The 18,515-nt window shown below is 38.7% G+C and overlaps 1 pseudogene; it reads right to left on the bottom strand.

The window, feature by feature from the left end:
• Positions 1 to 2,625: 2,625 nt before the first annotated feature.
• On the bottom strand, positions 2,626 to 2,722 carry LOC123454346 (annotated as a pseudogene).
• Positions 2,723 to 18,515: the final 15,793 nt, after the last annotated feature.

The following is an 18,515-nucleotide window of genomic DNA, read 5'->3' as shown; positions in this document are numbered from 1 at the left end:
CAATGCATGAAGAAAAGAAAAAACTAGGAACACCTTCAGCTTTTCTGATCGTTACTCATTTTGGTTTTTACTTTTCTTGCAAGTGGAGATAGGCAAGACTGTGAAGAACAGGTTTTAAGAGAAAAAAGCAAGTATTCAGTTATGAGCATGGCTAATTTAATGTGCCTATTAAATATCTAAGTGGAGATTGTTAATAGGCAATTGAACATATGAATCTATAATTGAATTCCAGTTGAGTGATATAAATTTGGAAGTAGACAATGTAAATGTGATATAAAAAGAGATTCCTAAGAGAATTAGTACAGATAGAGAAGGGAGTTTCTAGGATTCAGCCCTGCATGCTTCAACATTAAGAGGATGGGAAAATGAAATGGGAAGGAGTAAAAGCAGGGCTCAGTGTAGTAGGAGGGACATCAGAAGCCAAGGGTAAAATATGTTTCAGAAAAGAAGGGTAATCCATATGTCCAACTCTGTAGATAATTATCAATGTTTAAAAAGTACCATCAAATTACTTGCCACCCAATGTAACAATGCATTAAAACTGATGCTAGGAATTGAAAAGCAGAAGTGCCAAGGATAACAATGGAAATATGTTACATTATTTTGGGGGGCAGAGGGTTCAAAGTAATGTCTCCCTCTACCCAAGCTAACCTGCAACTCACTCTGTAGTTCCAGGCTGGCCTCAAACTCACAGTGATCCTCCTACCTCTGCCTCCCAAGTGCTGAGACTAAAGGTTTACAAAACCACTTATGTCATAGTTTTTAAAAGATGCCCGTCTGAGGAAATTGTTCAATCGGTACTTTCCTTATAAGCATGAGCCCGAAGTCGGATTTCTAGTACCCACACAAATTCTGGATGTGGTGACACACGCCTGCAACCCCTGTGCTGGGGAAGTGGGAACAGAAAGGTCCCCAGGACTCACTGACAAGTCAGTGTAACCTAATTGGGTAGCTTTAAGCCAAAGAGAGAACTCATTTCAGAGGATGTGGACAGAGGATAACACCTGAGATTATCCTCTGGTCTCCACGAGCGTGGGTATGCAGACAGGAGTGCCCATACATACACAAACATGCATACACAATGTTTGCACACCAAAACACTTACAAAAATATTAAGACACATCCCCTATTGCATAAGAAATCCTGAAGCTCAGACAGCTGCTATCACTTTCCTGAGTGCGCACAGCTCCTTAAGATATAATAGGACACGAAGGTGAGCACTGTTCCCTAGTGGTGTTATCTCACCATGCTGATAGTCTTCACTAGTTTGAACTTTCAGCTTTTAAAGAGCTTTAGTAACTCTGAGAGAAGACCTTAGGTGAAAGACAAGGAAAATTATCAAGTACATTCCAAATTATAAAGTTTACAATTAAACCAACAGGGCAAGGGAGATAGCTCAGACACTAAAGTGTTTGTCTCACAAGCATGAGGACCTGAGTTAGGTCTCCAGAAGCTATGAAGAAAAGCCAGGCTTTTTGGTGGTACATGCTTGTAAACCCAGTGCTCAGAAGGCAGACACAAGTGGTTCTGTGGGGTTTGGTGGTCAGCTAGTTTAGTCTAATTAGGTGAGTTCTAGGCCAGGAAAAGACCCTGTCTCAAAAAAAGGAGGATGGTAATCCTGAGGAATGGCATCCAAAATCGTCTTCTGGCCTCCTACTCATACATGTACACAGGTATGTGTGCATCTATGTTCACATACATGCACTCCCATATATGTGACTATGCATACACACACACTCCAAAAAAATAATAATAATAATTAGTCAACAACTGCAGCCTCGTGTAGCTGGTCGCCTTCATGGATGATTTCCTCCATAGTGCTATTTGCAAAGATACAAATGTTCATGTCCAGGAATTGTGCAGAACAGTATAGATCTTTACTCATTCTTTCTGAGGAATAAAGCATGAGGGTTTCAAGGATAGATGATAACATCACCACATAATACTTTGAAAATATATTATCTGATGTTTTCCTCATACCCCAATTTAACTGCCTTTCTTTTAATAATTGTCTCTGCTAATCTGTCTCCTTAAATTCTGATGAATTAAATCTTCTCATTTGTGAAGCAGAATAGCAGTTAGTCATTAAATGCCTGGTGCCAGGCTTTTTCTTAAATTACCTATTTTTTTATTAACAATATATTTTATAGGGATACATCATGTGTTGGTACCCTCTTTTCCTTGGTTCCTGACCTCATTCAGCTGGGACCCTCCTCAGTGGGGCTGCAGATATCCCCCATGGGATTGGGGGTTATGCACCGTGGAAGCTTCAGTCAGTTGGGGGGAATGGGCAGACAATGCCTCTGGGCATTATGTCTAAACCTGTGGCTCTTACAATCTTTCTGCTCCCCAGTTCTGCAAAATTCCCTGAGCCATGGTGGGTGTCTTTTAAGTCTACATCTGCGATAAGCTGTGAGGAGCAGCTCATAATTACCTATTCTTAATATAGTATCCTAACTGCTGTATGCCTTAGTTTTCCCACCTACAAAATACAATAGCATTAGTCGCTGCTCTAGTCTATAATATGGATTAAATAAGTTAAAAAATAAAATACGTAAGGATTTAGGATAGCACCTCACGTACTACAGATGAAAAATAGATGGTAGCTATTATATATTATTTCATCCAAATATGAAACACATAACAAATTTGTGTGTAATCCTCACACAGAAGTTGTGCTAATCTCTGTATCATTACAATTTTAGTATTTCTGTAGCCACAATGAGCACTTACCCATTGTATATTCTGGTGCTAGCTCTCTGGTCAGATTTTGGCAACATTCCACAGAGACGAGGATAATCTCTACCTGTGCATCCCGAGGAATCCTCCTATGTTATAGCACCTCACACCGAGTTACTTCCCTCTCCCTTCCTGAGCCCTTAAGCATGCATCCTCTCAGGAACTGAGGCCCTTCAAAGCTGCTCTTAGCAAGTCCAGGAGCAACACTTGTCATATTTCTGATGTGATGCCAGCCTCCTGCAGAGCCTCTGTCTCTGGTAATATCAGTTAAAAGACATTCTCGCCTGAGAAAACATGGGAATGAATAGAACCCGTTGTGAAAGCATGGTTTAACTGCAGGTTTCTAATCTAGGGTATGTTTCTTTGGAACTGATCAACTTGTCTCCGGAACATTTCATTTTCCTCATGTCTTGTTATTGATCTACGGCTCTGTAAATGTGCTGTTGCAATTTTGATCTCAAAGACAAATACACTTAATCACTTTACTCACGGGGGCTCTAACAGTCATGAGATGCCCCTCACTAAAAGACCTAAGGCCAAATAAAGTAGGGCTTTCTCTCTTGTTTGCAAATTTCTGAGAAACCTGGGGACAGAGAGTCTTTCACATACTAAAAGATCAGAGAACCCAAGCAACTTCTCTTCTGGTCACCATGTCACCAATGAAACAAACAAGGTGGCAATGTTGTCAACCTTCTCCTAAGGGGCCTCCTTAGTGTTTGTTTGTAATCTGGGCCCCTCATTTGTTGGGGGGTTGAAGTCTATGAAACCAAAGCAAACTTCTGTCATTCCAGCTGCCCTAATCATGACTCATCTCAGATCTAAGCTTTGGTTACTTATATTTCTGAATGTCTCACAGAGCTACCTACCTTACCTCCAAAAAACAATCTTGATGGCTCCTTGGTTTGGAAATTAAATTCAAAACTCTAGGTTTCCTAGAAGTCCTATTGACCATGCTTTAATCTACTGCCCCCTGGTGGATTGACTGCAGTTGCAGTTAGATTAAGTATTTTCTGTTCATTTATACACACTATCAATTCAACATAAAACTCTCAGTTTTTCTTCTCCGTGATAGTTCCTGTTGAGCTTGAATGCGTAAGTGACATGAGTATCTATAGAGTCTGTTAGTTGGTGACATTTTTCTGCTCTGGAGTTATTTATCTTTGTTCCATCTGGTTAGACTTTCTAACCCCTTTTACAGACCTTTAGTCAAGTCCTTGGCATAAAAGCTGACTTAATTCCCATCCCACTATTGCAGCCAAGTCCCTGGAGATTTCTCCCCATCTACTGAGGTAAGGCAATGGCATCAGACTAGCCCGAGCACAGCTGTCACTGACCTCTGACTTCTCCAAGAACAACTCCACTTCGGTATGTGGGCATCTTTTGAGTCTGCTAAAAACCAATTTTAGCCCATTAGATCACAAGGGAATTTTTAAGACTTCCCCAGTTAATCCTCAGTCATTAATCTCCCACCAACCAACAGAATACTATGGAACAGAGACAAATGGTAGTGGCTCCTGGTCACTGGAGAACTGTTCCCACCAAGCCAGATGGAGCCATCATCTTCCCAGTGAAGAAACTATCATGGGAGCTATTTCATCTCACCAGAGAACTTTTCTTTAAAAACAATCTTTAACAAACTATAGTCTGACCAAGAATGAGAAACACAGAGTAATTTAGTTGACATATAACATAAGGAAATTGTTTTGTCTCTCTTTTTTTTTTTTAACCATTTTTCCCCCCCCTTGAGTAACTAACTCACTGTACTATTGCCCTGGCCTTAACTTCTAGGTATTGAATACTCCTTATTTTACTGCTGTCTTACTGATGCCTCATGGCCTTACCATAAAATGTGAGTTCATACAAAAATGTGCTTTCTAAAAAGATAAGAGATTAAATCTATTCAGTGGGGTTTTATCTACACAATTTTGACTAATCCATAATCTAAAAATGTACTGTAGACCCCAAATTCAGCACAGACTCTGTGTGTGAATATTGATACTGGCCAGCTCTTCCTGTTTTAGATACAGGCCTAGAGCTCTATACCTCTCTATGAATCTCTCCCAAACCTCTACACTTATCCTTCCTTATTGCAACCCCAACTATAAATATATCTTATGGGATGATATAAACACTGTATTACATGGAACTCTGAATATGTCAATATTTTCTGAAAATGTCTTTTGTCTTAAATTGAAATGATGACACAATCCAAACTTCATATTACCCATCTCCACCTAATTACTAAGCATAAGAGATAATATTGAAGGCACACTTTTAGTTTAATTCAAGGGTAATGATTGGAAATTAAAGTCCCAGGTAAGCATTTTCTTTCATACTCCAAAGAAAGCTGAATATCACTTGGACCAGTCCATATTACATGGTATAAAATGAAACAGCAGTTTGTATATGGGAGGACTGCAACACTACATAGATCTTGATTGTGAATTGCTTTACATGTTTACATGAAGCCACACAGAAATTGTCCTCAGTTCTTCTAGGACAGCTCTCTTTCCACATTTCTTCAAGACATTGCTTCTTACTATTTCCATGCTGCTTTCCTGCCATGTTCGCTCCTTCTCTCTCTTTAGCATAGTTATATACCCTTGGCCTCCTGGTGTGGTTCTTCACACCATGTGCAGCCCTGAAAGTGCAGACTTTGCCATCTGCTCAGAATGCTTTTGTCACAACACTCAACTAACAAGGGAATTCTGATGAATACAAATAAAAATTCTATGTCCTGTTCAAGTTTTAATTTATAAAGTATACAATCATTTACCTATCACCAATCACAGAAATTTTTCTACAAATATAAATTATTTTCAATCACTTCCTCTGGTCATCGCTTCCTGATTTTAAGCACAAAATCAATTTAAGATGGTCCTATAGGAATAAAAAGAATCATAAATTGTTGCCAACAAACATACTGTCTCAGCAGAAATATGAATGAATTTCAAAGCTATTTTTGGTGCATAAACAATGTTAGAGCACAATGATTGCATATCACTTGACCATGTGTGTGTTAGCAATCCAGAATTTCTCAAGCCCTATAGATACTTACATTGATATTTGTTCACTTGCATTCACTGTTTGGGACTAACTGTGTTGAGTACTGCACCTCTACTCTCTAGAGCAGCACATGGCCCTGAGGGCCAGTTTTCAAAGACCAATGCATCTTGTCAACTAAGGCCTGAGAATTAGGGTCTGAGAAGAATAGTAAGGACTTTGATAAATAGTCACCAAAACCGAAGTGTGCTGAAAGTTGTAAATCATCAACTTCCCTTTGGCAGAGATGGGCTGATTACTAGAAGGATCATCAAAGTCACCAAGCTGTCCTGAGCCCTAAATAACACATCCAAAAAGCCATCATCTAGCAAAAATGTAAACAAGGGCAACATGCATTCCAGTAATATGAAGTTGGGGCACAAATCATCTCAGATAAATGATAAACAAATGATGAGTTGCATGTAAATCAGCAGTGTTGTCAAAACATTGCCCTTTTAATCCCAGATAAATGATGACGTTTATAAAAGGAGATTTTTGAGGGTCATGGAGGATTGTTTAAACATACATGGAGAGTGGTTTAAGTGCTAATCCATTGCCATTTATGTAAACTACATTTCTATCATCAGTCTTCACTGCATAAAATTGCCTCATCATTTTATAAATCCATAAACCCAGTTGAAACTAGTCCTTACTGGGAACAAATTTTTCACATTAAACATGAAAGCTTTAAAGGCTTTTTTACATACACAGAGTGACACGGTTTTGAAACTCTCAGCTCAAGACACAAAGAAGTTTAAAGCACTTCATAACTTTCATGGGGTGTCACCCTCGATCTGACTCTAAAAGATCTAACGATACAGAAATGCTTTCACATCAAGATGTTTCACAAGATACTTCATAAATGAATCTGGATTCTACTGAAAGCTGTTACACATCTGCTTTGCTTTTTCACTGAAGAACACAAACATGATGATGGTTTCAACCCAAGCCCTTTCTGCAAGCAAGAAGGAAATGCAGAATGTTCAGCTAATTGCTAAGAGGAAATCCATATGTGTTATTTGCTTTCCATGAAAGGACAGGTCCTCTTGCTGTTTAATTGATGAAATGTTGTATACAAAACTGACAATGATTAATACCATTCTAAGATGCCATTTTAGGAGCTGTAAGTATAATACTTTGGAATATGTTCTTTGACATTTACTTTGCTATTTTCTAGGTATAAAATCTAGTTCTTGCCTTAAGCATTTATATTGGGGGAAAATGTTAAGTCATTTCAAATGGCAATATCTTCCTGGGGAACCAATCTTTAAAAAGCCAGGCAACGATTGCTTTTTGACCCTGATTGCCTTGTTAAAAACAAACAAACAGTGTGCTACAAATTCACCTGGAATCATTCATCAAGCACCCAGAGGTTATTTTACATAGGCTCTCCTTGATATGCCTTCCTAGAGAGAGATTAGAGGCATAGCCTCCAAATAGGCCTTATATCCAAGGGACACGCTGTAAAATGAATGCATAATGGGTAAGATCTTCTACCAGCGGTCCTCTCTCCCCACATAAAGAACACAGCTAGGAAGTCTGCACTCCATTGAGTCCCAAGACAATGCACAATGCCTCTCAGATTTCCTTGTTTAATATAATCTCATGAGGAGGCAGAGTTCAAGCCTGAGTTTTCTTTTGTAATTCCCAACATTTTTTAAAGAATTTACAGTTTATTGTATTTAAGTTTTCCATGGTTCCCTGACCCTAGCACATGACTGCCATTCTGAATCACTTACACCTAAGGGGTAACAGACTGTCTTAGACATTACTCCCGATAATACAAATATTTAGTGTTCAGACACAACTATGTCTCTCTCTCTCTCTCTTTCTCTCCCCTCCCCACCCCCCACACACAGTAAATCCAAAGGGCCCTCTAATTCCTTGACAAGAAGGATCAGCATTTCCTGTACCTCCCTTGGAGATAAAAGCAGGCAACACATAAGCAGAGGAAAGGAAGCGTGATGACACTGGTACAATAATAAAGGTGCCTACTGCCCACTTTAAGAAAGCAGAGCGGGAAACACCGTGAGTGGCACTTGACCCTGGCCTCAGTGTCATGGAGCCTGTGGTGAATTTGCTGCGTATAAAAGATGCTGGAGCTACTAAACCCCATGCTAAGTATTCATCAGGAAAGAATTTAAATCCAGAATTGCCAGAACTTACAGCTTTCCAAATTTTTAAGTCATAATAAGTCAACTGAAAAAGAAAACCTAGCCTTTTAGTGAGATGTACAATTTTAAGGTAAACATAATCCCATTGGTGGGTCAGGTCAAGGTCATAGATTGAGAATTAGCATCTCAATCTTGCCATGCTCAAAAAAAAAAAAAAAAAGGTTTCATTTTTCTAATATCAGTTGAAGCACCATTCATTAATATTTAAATGAAGGTTTTGCTGCTAAGAGTTTTCATAAAATACAATATGGATTTGGGATTCAAGTGTGCCCTGATATATTTTGTCAAAGCCAGACTCTGTGAAAACCTAGAAAAAGTTAATTCCTTTGTCACCAATCATTGGTCTCAAATGTGGTCAGGTAGAATGCATGATATCCAAAGTAAATACCTATAACCAACTGTGGATCAATTCTGCTTCCAGCCACTAATCACATCAAATATCCAAACATCATTCAACACAGGGAACAACTCATAAGGAAAGATGAAAGACTGTCGGAGTTGTGATGATAATAAGAATTGGAAGAGTAGTGTAAGGGTCTGGCAATCTTTTTGAAGATTGGAAGAACAGAAGGTTAATTTACTGGCTATGAAAAATAGTTATATAGTAGTGATTTCAGCTACTGAACAAGTACAGAAAGTTGAAAGAATTTGTGTGTTCTCATGGGCCCCCATCCACTGACACTTCTTCCTCTTCCTAATGTCTAGGTATTTATGACTTCTTATGAATCACAGTGTCATTTCTTACCAGAGCCTGCTTCACAGTCCCAGCATCCCTGATATATCAACTGCACGTGCACGCATGCGCGCGCATGCACACACACACACACACACACACACATACTTTCACCCCCACACACATTCTAAACTCAAGGACTGAGCAATCCTCTTTCCCATGGCCAGCAGAAGTCTTCTGTGCCAGGCCCAGCTCTATTCTGAAGATGCTGACCAAGGAGAAAAAAGTAAAGCCCTCCATTCAGACCCCTAACCTTATTAATGGGAGGACCAGAGGTTGCCAGTGCATTGTGGCCCTTTTATGGTTTGTCTTTGACAGATCAGTATCAAACCAAATAGCTATAAGCAAGTGAATTAAAAAAAAACAAAACTGGAAACCAAAAGCTTCATGCCTGCTGGTGAAAACTTAAACAGGCATGTGGGTAACATGAGTATGACAAGCTGGCAGCCCACAGTCTTTTTGAAGTGAAAAGCAAACAAGTTGAGGATTTTTATAATGCAGGCTTTGTCCAGTAATTCAGCCAGAAGCTTCACCAATACAGCTGCTTCCAAAAACCTAAAACACATGGGGACGAAAGCATTGCAACTTAAAGCAAACAAGATTCGCAGCCTGGACCAGAATTCTCAACAGCTGAAGAGTAGACACATTCTGCCACTAAAAATAAAATAGTGGCTGGATTCTTAATGTTTCCCAGACAGACCAAAAGTAAATGATGTTGGACAATTACTAACTGTAAAAGGAACAACTAAAGATGATGATGATCAGCCACGGCTGCAAAGAGATCTCTGGGGGTGGAATGTGATGATCAGAAGGGAAGCTGGGAAGGAAAGATGCCAGTTATGAATGGGCTGCTTAAAACAAATGACTAAAAAATACAGATATTTTCTTGTGAAATATGAAAATCCTGTAATCCTCTAACTCTTTCTCCTGGTGAAACACACACACAGTATATTTATCAACCTATAAAGGTTAAAAGGCTGTCTCCATTTTTTTCTCTGCATATATCTATCCTTCTAGTCCCTTTACAAAGATACATTCCCCTAATTGCATACCAGCCTTCAGCTCAATTAAACTTTAACCCTCAGTAGCATAAGCAATAATAAGGCCCTTTATTTTCCATTCGAAAAATGATTCCATCATAACACTAGATCACAAATAACACAAATAAATAGATCAATGTTTTCTGAGGTTTTAACTTGTGAACACATAAAACCTAAAATTCTATGGATCCTCTTAGGCTAGGAAAGTGCTTGAATTCCTCCCACAAAATGGGCCATTGTATACTCACTAAAAAAAAAAAAAAAAAAAAAAAAAAAAAAAAAAAAGAAGAAGAAGAAAAGAAAACAAAACAAAAAGAAAGAGAAAATAAAAGGGAAGTCTCTCATTTTTGTTTTTTGATTTTTTTTTTTTTTTTTTTTTTTTGAGCTGCCAAGATCGGAAAACTCCTTGTGTCTCCTGGGCACCTGAGTAATATATGTTAACGGGTAGGTAAAATCAGGGAAGCTGTGAGGGTCATTTCAGCCAGAAGTGCATCCTTCAACCTGGGGGCATAATTTGTGTTCCTACATCTATACAATAGATGTTACAGTAATTATTATGAATTATAGATAAGCACTCCGTGTATAATGTTCTCCTCTCCATTTCCTACAAATCAAATTACTGAGGGTTATATTGGATTGTGGACATATTTAGAAAATCCTTTTATAGTTGTTTGTTAACTTTTCTTCTGCCAAAAGCCTCCAATCTCTTCTTGACCAGATGGCCCTAAAGTGCCTGATGTGTAAGGGGACACTCACTCACCACAGGGACAGGCTGCTGCAGGGCGCAGGGCTTAGTAAATATCCGAATCAGCACCAAGGAAATAAGCCAATGGGTACAAATGCACCCTGCCTGGGGTAGATTTGAGATACCTCAGGTGTAAGTACATGCTAGGTGCTCAGGAGGGACTTGGCCAATGCCCACTCTGGATAACAAAATCAGGGGATCTCATCTCTGCTGTGCAAGACTTCTCAATTCCACCCCCTCACACAATTACTGCTTCTGTCTTTCTGTGCTTGATTAGGTGTGTAATGCTGACATTGTTGGTGGAGGAGGGGGATAAGCCACAAATTAGGTTACATTTGCATACTGTTCCTAATATAAAGAATTAATTCTAAAGTATTTCAACTATTTGATTTGCTGATCAAAACTGATTCTGGGTACCTCTGCAGCCATAGGTCCCAATGATGGGTCATTTACAAGAAGGTTGGAAGCCTGGCATGTACACAGGCATACCAGACAAATACACATATGCCAAAAAACAAAAGCTAGCCTTTAAATTTCAAAATGGCTTTCATTATTACACCATTCAAATATTTACATTTTATTGAAGAATACTGAGCCTTCAGGATCTTAGTGCAAAGGAACATTTTTCCTCGGGCCTGTTTTGTATGTGTATACAAAAAAAAAAAAATGTATAATGTGTCAAATAGGCCAGAGAGAAATTTAGAAGTTGGTTGAAGGTTTCTTTTTTTTATTAAACTATTTTTATTTATTTGACAGAGAGAGAGCGAGAGAATGGGTGTGCCAGGGCTTCCAACCACTGCAAACAAATTCTAGACCCATGTGCCACCTTGTGCATCTGGCTAACGTGGGTCCTGGGGAATAGAACCTGAGTCCTTTGGCTTTGCAGGCAAACGCCTTAACAGTTAAGCCATCCCTCCAGCCCTGAAGGTTTCTTTTAGTAAAGCAATTTGTTTCCAGTAAGTAGATTCACTCTAATTACTTTGATTGATTTGAGTTGATCACAAGAAAGAAAGTCGTTAAGAGAAACCGGAGTACCATGTGATACCTTATATACCTCAAAGACCGGTGCATTTTGGAAATAAGAAAAATCCAACATGGCTTCAGTGGTTACAAACCTTAATGCCATTTCTTAGCAGTACTGTGTAGAGCTCTTGCCTTTTTGATGACTCAGTTCCTCTTTGACTGCAATTCTTTCTCCCACTAGCAATAATTAGCCACCTACCCTCCACTTGCTGCCAGTTGTTTCGGTTTCTGCTTACTCATAATGTCTGTTTACTCACCCCATCAGTTTATTCATCTTTCTTGCTGCCTCTTCTTGTGGTTCTTTGCAGCTTATACTCTCTCCCAAAACCAACTAATGGACTCCCTCTCCAGATTCCCTAGTTCAAATTCCTGAGTGAGAACATCTGACCTAACTAATCACCATTTTGCCTGTTTGGGCAGTTTTTCATGCCAAACCATCTCATAGGACACTGGCCAGCCAAAGGATTGGTTAAGGATAGGACCACCCGGTCCAGTCAGATAGGTCTGAAAGGAGGAGACTCAAGCCACCCAGAGCTGCTACCGCAGCCCACTTGTGGGCTAAGCGTCTCCCTTAGATGAAAGTTATTGGCATGTTAGGCACTAACAATGAACCTGACCAATGGTATTGTTAGACTTCAAGTCAAGACAGTGTCTCCACTTTTGAGGGTGGTTTCCATCTGGAGCAGAAAGCTACAACTGCATTGGTCCAACATTTATGTGGGCTTTTAAGTGGGCAACATCAGAGGACCTCTGTTGTCCTTTCAAACTCTTTGATGGCAACTTACTCTAATTCAGTAAAACAATCTCTCATATGCATGGACCTCAGTTGTGTTTTTGGCATCTCAGTGAACTCTTTTATACATTATTATTGAACTTTAAATTCCAGTGAGTTTTACCAGCCCCCCACATCACTTCATCCAGGCCATACCCATGGCTTCAAATGGTAAGAAGTCCCAGCACTGCGAATTTCCCTTCTCCCAGCTCTCTCTTCGGAAACCCTGTATATGTTAACCCTCTCCACTTAAATACTGCATAGTGTTCTTTTAATCTTTTGTACATATGTGAAGTGTTGAGTGTACATGTGTGTGAGAACAGGTGCATGCATGCCATGAAATATATGTGGAGGTGAGACACACCTCAGGTGTCAGTTCTTGACTTATACCATGTGGGAGGCAGGGTCTCTTATTTGTCACTGTGTTTGCCAAGCTAGCTGGCTCACTACCTTTCAGAGATTGCTTTGTCCACAGACCCCTCTCACCAAAGGAGTGCTGGGATTGCAGATGCTGTTCTGTACCGCTTTCCACGGGTTCTGGGATCCTCACCCTTACATGGCAAGACTTTCTCCACTAAGCCATCTCCCCAGCACAGTAAGTTTATATGTCTCCAATGCCGCAAAAAGTCATCATGTCCCAACCAAGTTCACCTGTCTTCTCCCCAACTGATTGACTCCTCAGTTATTTGCTTTCTCACCTAACAAGTTTACTTGTCATTCCTTCCTTTTACCTCTCCCAGGCCCACATCTAATCAGCAATTGCCATTCCTAAGGAATGTTACTTCCCAGGTACCCCTTGACTTTGCCTCTCCTCCTCTGCTGGCATTTTAGAGTGGGTTGCTTCTAATTCCCCAGAGTCAAAGCTGTTTGTCACCTCTAGCCTTTTTACAACAAATCTGTTCCCTCTGACAGGAACATTATTCTCTGGTCACTGCCAATCCAAAACTCATTTTATCCTTTCCTACATTCTTCAAGTCTCAGGTTAAGTTTACATCCTACAGGAAGCTCTCCTTGACACACAAAGTCTGCATAACTTCTGTCCTTTCACCCTACCCCTTCCCATATGGTGTTTGGAATTATCTGTTCCTTGTATTCACAGTTCAAGTGTTTGCTCTCAGACACAAGAACAACAGCTGCCTTGTTTCAATCTGTCCCCCATGGCCAACACAGAAACTGACATAGAAGGCACTTAGTGAACACTTGTTAAGCAAGGCATGATCACCCACACCTGCAAGCCCAGCACTCAGGAAGCTGATGTAGGAGGAGGGTCACAATCTCAAGGCCAGCCTGGGCTACACATAGAAACCCTGTCTTGAAAAAGACAAAACAAAAACAGTAAATGTTTGTTATAGGAATAAATACTTTGCAGATCTGTGTGCCTTTAATAGAGCTTTTTTTTTCCAAAACATACCCAGAGAATAAGGTTGATATCAAGATAAAATTTCAAAGACAATTGAAAACAGCCAAAGACATGCATAATCCCCAACACGAACCAGAATGAATAATATGAAAATAAAAAGATGCAAAACTACAAAGAAGATGCAAGTCACAGTGAGTCATGTAAATCATTAGAATAAGCAGAATGTAAATTCTATTCTTAAACATATTTTCTAACTCATATTTCTAAACACAGTAGCACACCATGCTCCTGAGAATTACAGAATACCTTTTTCTTTCATTGTTCATACACTAATTCATACTTCTGGAACTCAGATATTCGAATAACAAATAACCAAGTGTTGGAAGGAAAGTTACAAATTATAGTCATATGTCACAGTCCACGCAAATGGCAGCCAAATTTCCTTATATAAATTGCAGAATTCTCTTATGATTTCATAAGATGTATTGAAAGGAAAAACAGTAAAAAGGAAATTCATTTTTTACTCAGCTAATGTAGTATATGGGCAAAGGGTTCATGTTTAAACTGTTACAGATGAGCACATTTTCCAGAAATGCAATGTTAACAAAGCATAATACCACTGAGATATTAAAACAAAATTTAATTTTTTCTCAATTATGTTAACACCATAAGCACAAAATCATGCTGATGTCATGTTTTAAATAATGTTACTTAGCTAACAGCAAAACAAAATTTAAAAGAAGACAATGGAGTTAACAGAATCTTTATGAAAAAAATAATGTGGTTGACTAAATCCATAAATCAATAATAATGGCCCTCTATGTATATGATGATTTTGCTCCCATAGTCATTGATGTTGATTATGAGTAAGCCCAAAGTTATCACTCTCAGAGAGAGAGAGAAACAGAGAGAGAAACAAAATGATAAATCCATGTTTTCAGATCAGGCTGTTGAATTTCATCACTGAGAATCAATATAATATTCCAAGATAAAATTGTATTTGTTTTAAAGTGACAATTAATCATTATTAATCCTCATCATCTTCCCAAAACTTCCACAGAGAAGGAAGCCCAGAGTAAAATACTCAGAGAAATAAAAGAATCTTCCAACAGCTAGTACTTAGAAGATCAACATCTTTGGATCATTCAAGGATATGGCTTTTGTCATTTGTGTATGATTTTGCCATGATTTCTGGTTCAAAACCATAAAGTGTATTTGCCACAGCCTGGTGTTGCAATCCTAAATGTTCCCAAAATAAAAATAAACTCGATCTGGCAAGGCCATTGGGGAGTGTAAGTGGGCATTTTGAATCTGTATTCAGAAATGAGTGATCATCCATTCAAAGCAATTTTGGGGATATTATTGATTTGCACTGTTCCTGTGCTTAAAACTGCTTTTGGAGCCCATGCTAGTTTCTTTCATTCCTTTCTTTTATTTTTTTTAATTCTAACATCTTTTCTGTACTTTTTTCTTAAATAATAAAGGAAAGCAAAATTCTAAAAATAACACTTCTATAGACTATCTGATAGACATTTAAAAAATATCCAAATATAAGCCCTTGTGAAACATGCTTGTGATCAGTAGTTAGACCTTCTCTGCATTTCCCAGTGCCTGTCAAAACAAATGTATGATATCTGTGTTTGCCGGGTGCCTCTTTAAAGCCTTACATGGTTGGCTTGTCCTTGCTCAGCTCAGAGTCATTAAAAAAAATACTTTAAGCTAGCCATGAGAATTACAAATCATTTTTCAAAGGTATGTACAGCTCTGCAAATTACAATGAGTTTACAGGTGAGGCTTTTTCTGAGTAACCCAGAGATGAAAGAGCTATCAAGGACACAGATGCTCATTGCTACATCGATGAAAACCTCATGAATTCAAAACTTGTGCAATAATATCTTTCATGGAAATAGATCTATGAGGTTGTCAGGCAGATGTATGCATGGGTGCTGTAAAGGATCCAAGAGCACAATGAACAGATAATGGAAGCAAAGATCTTCACTCTCTTAAGGAAATGCATTGGTCACTCTCCTTTATCTAGATTCACTGAAAGCCACCCAATAGAACACTATTTCTTTACTCTCTTATGAAGTTGATGAAGGTTATATACAACAAAGTGACCTATACAAGATCAACAAGCTTACAACTCACAAAAGCAATGGTAAGAAAATACTTCAAAACAATGGGGCTGGAGAGATGGCTTAGCAATTAAGGAGCTTGCCTGCAAAGCCTAACAACCTAAGTTCAATTCCCTAGTACTCATGTAAAGCCAGATGCACAAAGTGGAACATGCAGCTTGAGTATGTTTACAATGGCTGGAGGCCCTGGCATACCCATTTTCTCTGTCTTTCTCTCTTCTACCTTTACTTGTAAATAAATAAATAAAATATTTTTTTGGAAAAACAGTGAAGAAGGGAAAAGTCCTTGTCACTGAAGTTATGAGAACACACACACACAGTCCATCACTGGTTAGATTTGTCCTAACTTGAATCTCGTGGATTAATACCTTCTCCTCTTTGATCCATAGTCAGGCTGTACCCAGCAACATTAGAAAATCTACAAATAAGTATGTCTATTTTCAGATTTTATAGAACTCACCTACACACATGCACATATTCACTTCCCTCCTACAAAACCAAAATGATATCAGGATTCAAAGTCTGATCAACAGCAGAATAGCAGCTTTTCTATATTCTGATAACTGTCATTCTTTCTTCTTCTTTCTTGAATGTCAGTGGAATTGGTCTTCCCATTAAAACATAATCCTGTATTAGTTCATTGCTTCCTAAAGAGATTCCTGGTGATGGCACTAGGCTCATAGTTTTGATTCTCTGGCTTCAACATCCCTTTTTCCTGTGAGCAATGCTGTCCATACTCCTGTGGCATGCTGATGCAGCCAAGCACTGTGAATGAAAATCCAGAAGCACAGGTGATTTGGTCTAATAAATTCTGTATTGTCACACTGCTCTGGTTACTGTAAAGTAATATAACTACTCTGCCCTCACCACAAATTGCTCTCAGATCAATATCTCAGGTCTTGGCACCCATGCTCTTTCTAATGGCATATTTTTTGTTCTGTCTACAAAATAACTCTCTCTACTGGATGACCTAAAACCTAAAGATCAAAAATTAATTATGACAGAATGAGTCCAGTGTCCTCGCCCTTAAATTCTTGCTCCATTTCAACTGATTGCTATGGTCAGGGACACCATTGTCCATCTAAGCAGCCACTGATACAACTACAGAGTCCTCTTCAGTCCCTTTTCATATCACCTGTTCTTATGGTCCAGAACCAGTTACATTTGTCCCTCCTAACTTAAAGCTCATGTGTGTTCATTCCTTTTCCTCTTGTTTCTACAGCCAAACCATACCCAAGAGCAATTACAAAGCTTACACACAAATATTTCTGTTGCTACATGATCCTCATCTCATCTATTCATCATACAAGAACAAATCCTCTCTCCTCTTCTGTACAATCATGATCTGGAGACCTTTCCCCATCTGCCCCTACCTCTGGGCATCAATTCATGACCCTCTCCCTCACATGCATTATCTTTATGTTTCCTCACTTCAAATCAATTAATTTGACATGGTCTTCCTACTTCCTAAACTTTGAATATTCTGTCTCATTTCCTGGAAAGATATAGAATATTCTACACTGGCCAGCACTGACTCAGTAGCTTCCCCTAGCCTCTAGTCTCATGCAAATCCCTTATTGTAACCTGCATTTGTTCTCCTCATGTTTACTGTAGAGTGTAAGTATCTGCTTATTTATGAGTAAATTAATATTCCAGTTGTTTCTCAAAGTAAAGAAAAAGCATTTATAAAAGATAAGAGTTGAAAAAGATGCTGGCCCATTTCTGGAAGGATGTAGGGTTGAACAGACAGGTTGGATCAGCATTGAAATCTATGATGTAAAGTATGACTATTGACTTATTAACATTGGAAGGACATTGAAACGTTTTAAGAAAATGAGTAACATGGCCAGACTTGCTTTTGTGAGAGCTCACTCTAGGTAAAAGATGGAGAATGTGGGCTATAGAGGTGGTTTAACAATTAAGGCACTTGCCCTCAAAGCAAAAGGACCCAGGTACAATTTCCCAGGACCCACATAAGCCAGATGCACAAGGTGGAACATGTGTCTGGAATTTGTTTGCAGTGGCTAAAGGCCCTGGCACATCCATATTCTCTCTCTCAATCTCTCTCTCTCTGCCTCTTTTTATCCCTCTCATAAATAAATAAACAAATAAATAAATGAAAAATGAATAAGAGAAAACAAATTTGGAGGCTCTTGAATAGTCAAAGGTAGAGAAATGTAGAGTTGATGGAATTATTTCTACATTAAAATTGATAGGTCTCACCTACTGAGTAGAAGTAGGCATGAGGGTACATAGGTGTTAAGAGCCAATCATGAATTTCTTCCTAGATAATATGGATGGACACTAATTCCCCCTATGTAAACAGCTGACTAGGAGGGAATACAAGATTATATTAATGAGTTTTTTTGTACAAGTTTGTAACCTACCACAAAAGTCAAAGCAATAGCAATTAGATATACAGTGTTCTATATGAAAATTTAATTAATATTCAACACATAAGAAGTGTTTGAAGTCTTGATGTGACCTGGGGTTTTAGAAAGAGTATAAAATGAGGGAAAAAATAGATTGCCTAGAACATTATCCTTGCTTGTGTTGCCCCTCCCCACAAAACCAAACTTTCTGTGATGACTTATACTTTCAAAATATTGAAAGCTTTACATAAAAACATTTTCCATTAAGCCTTCCCAAATGGCCTTTGTCCTGTCATTGTAATAGTACTCATTACCCCTTACAACCATAGGCTATATGTAGATATACACACATACATGAGAAAGACAAAGATGGAAGTACA

This window comes from Jaculus jaculus, chromosome 13, assembly GCF_020740685.1.
Source record: "Jaculus jaculus isolate mJacJac1 chromosome 13, mJacJac1.mat.Y.cur, whole genome shotgun sequence".
Lineage (NCBI taxonomy): Eukaryota > Metazoa > Chordata > Mammalia > Rodentia > Dipodidae > Jaculus > Jaculus jaculus.
Note: the sequence above shows the minus strand (reverse complement) of the source record. Positions and strands in the feature narration are given on the sequence as shown.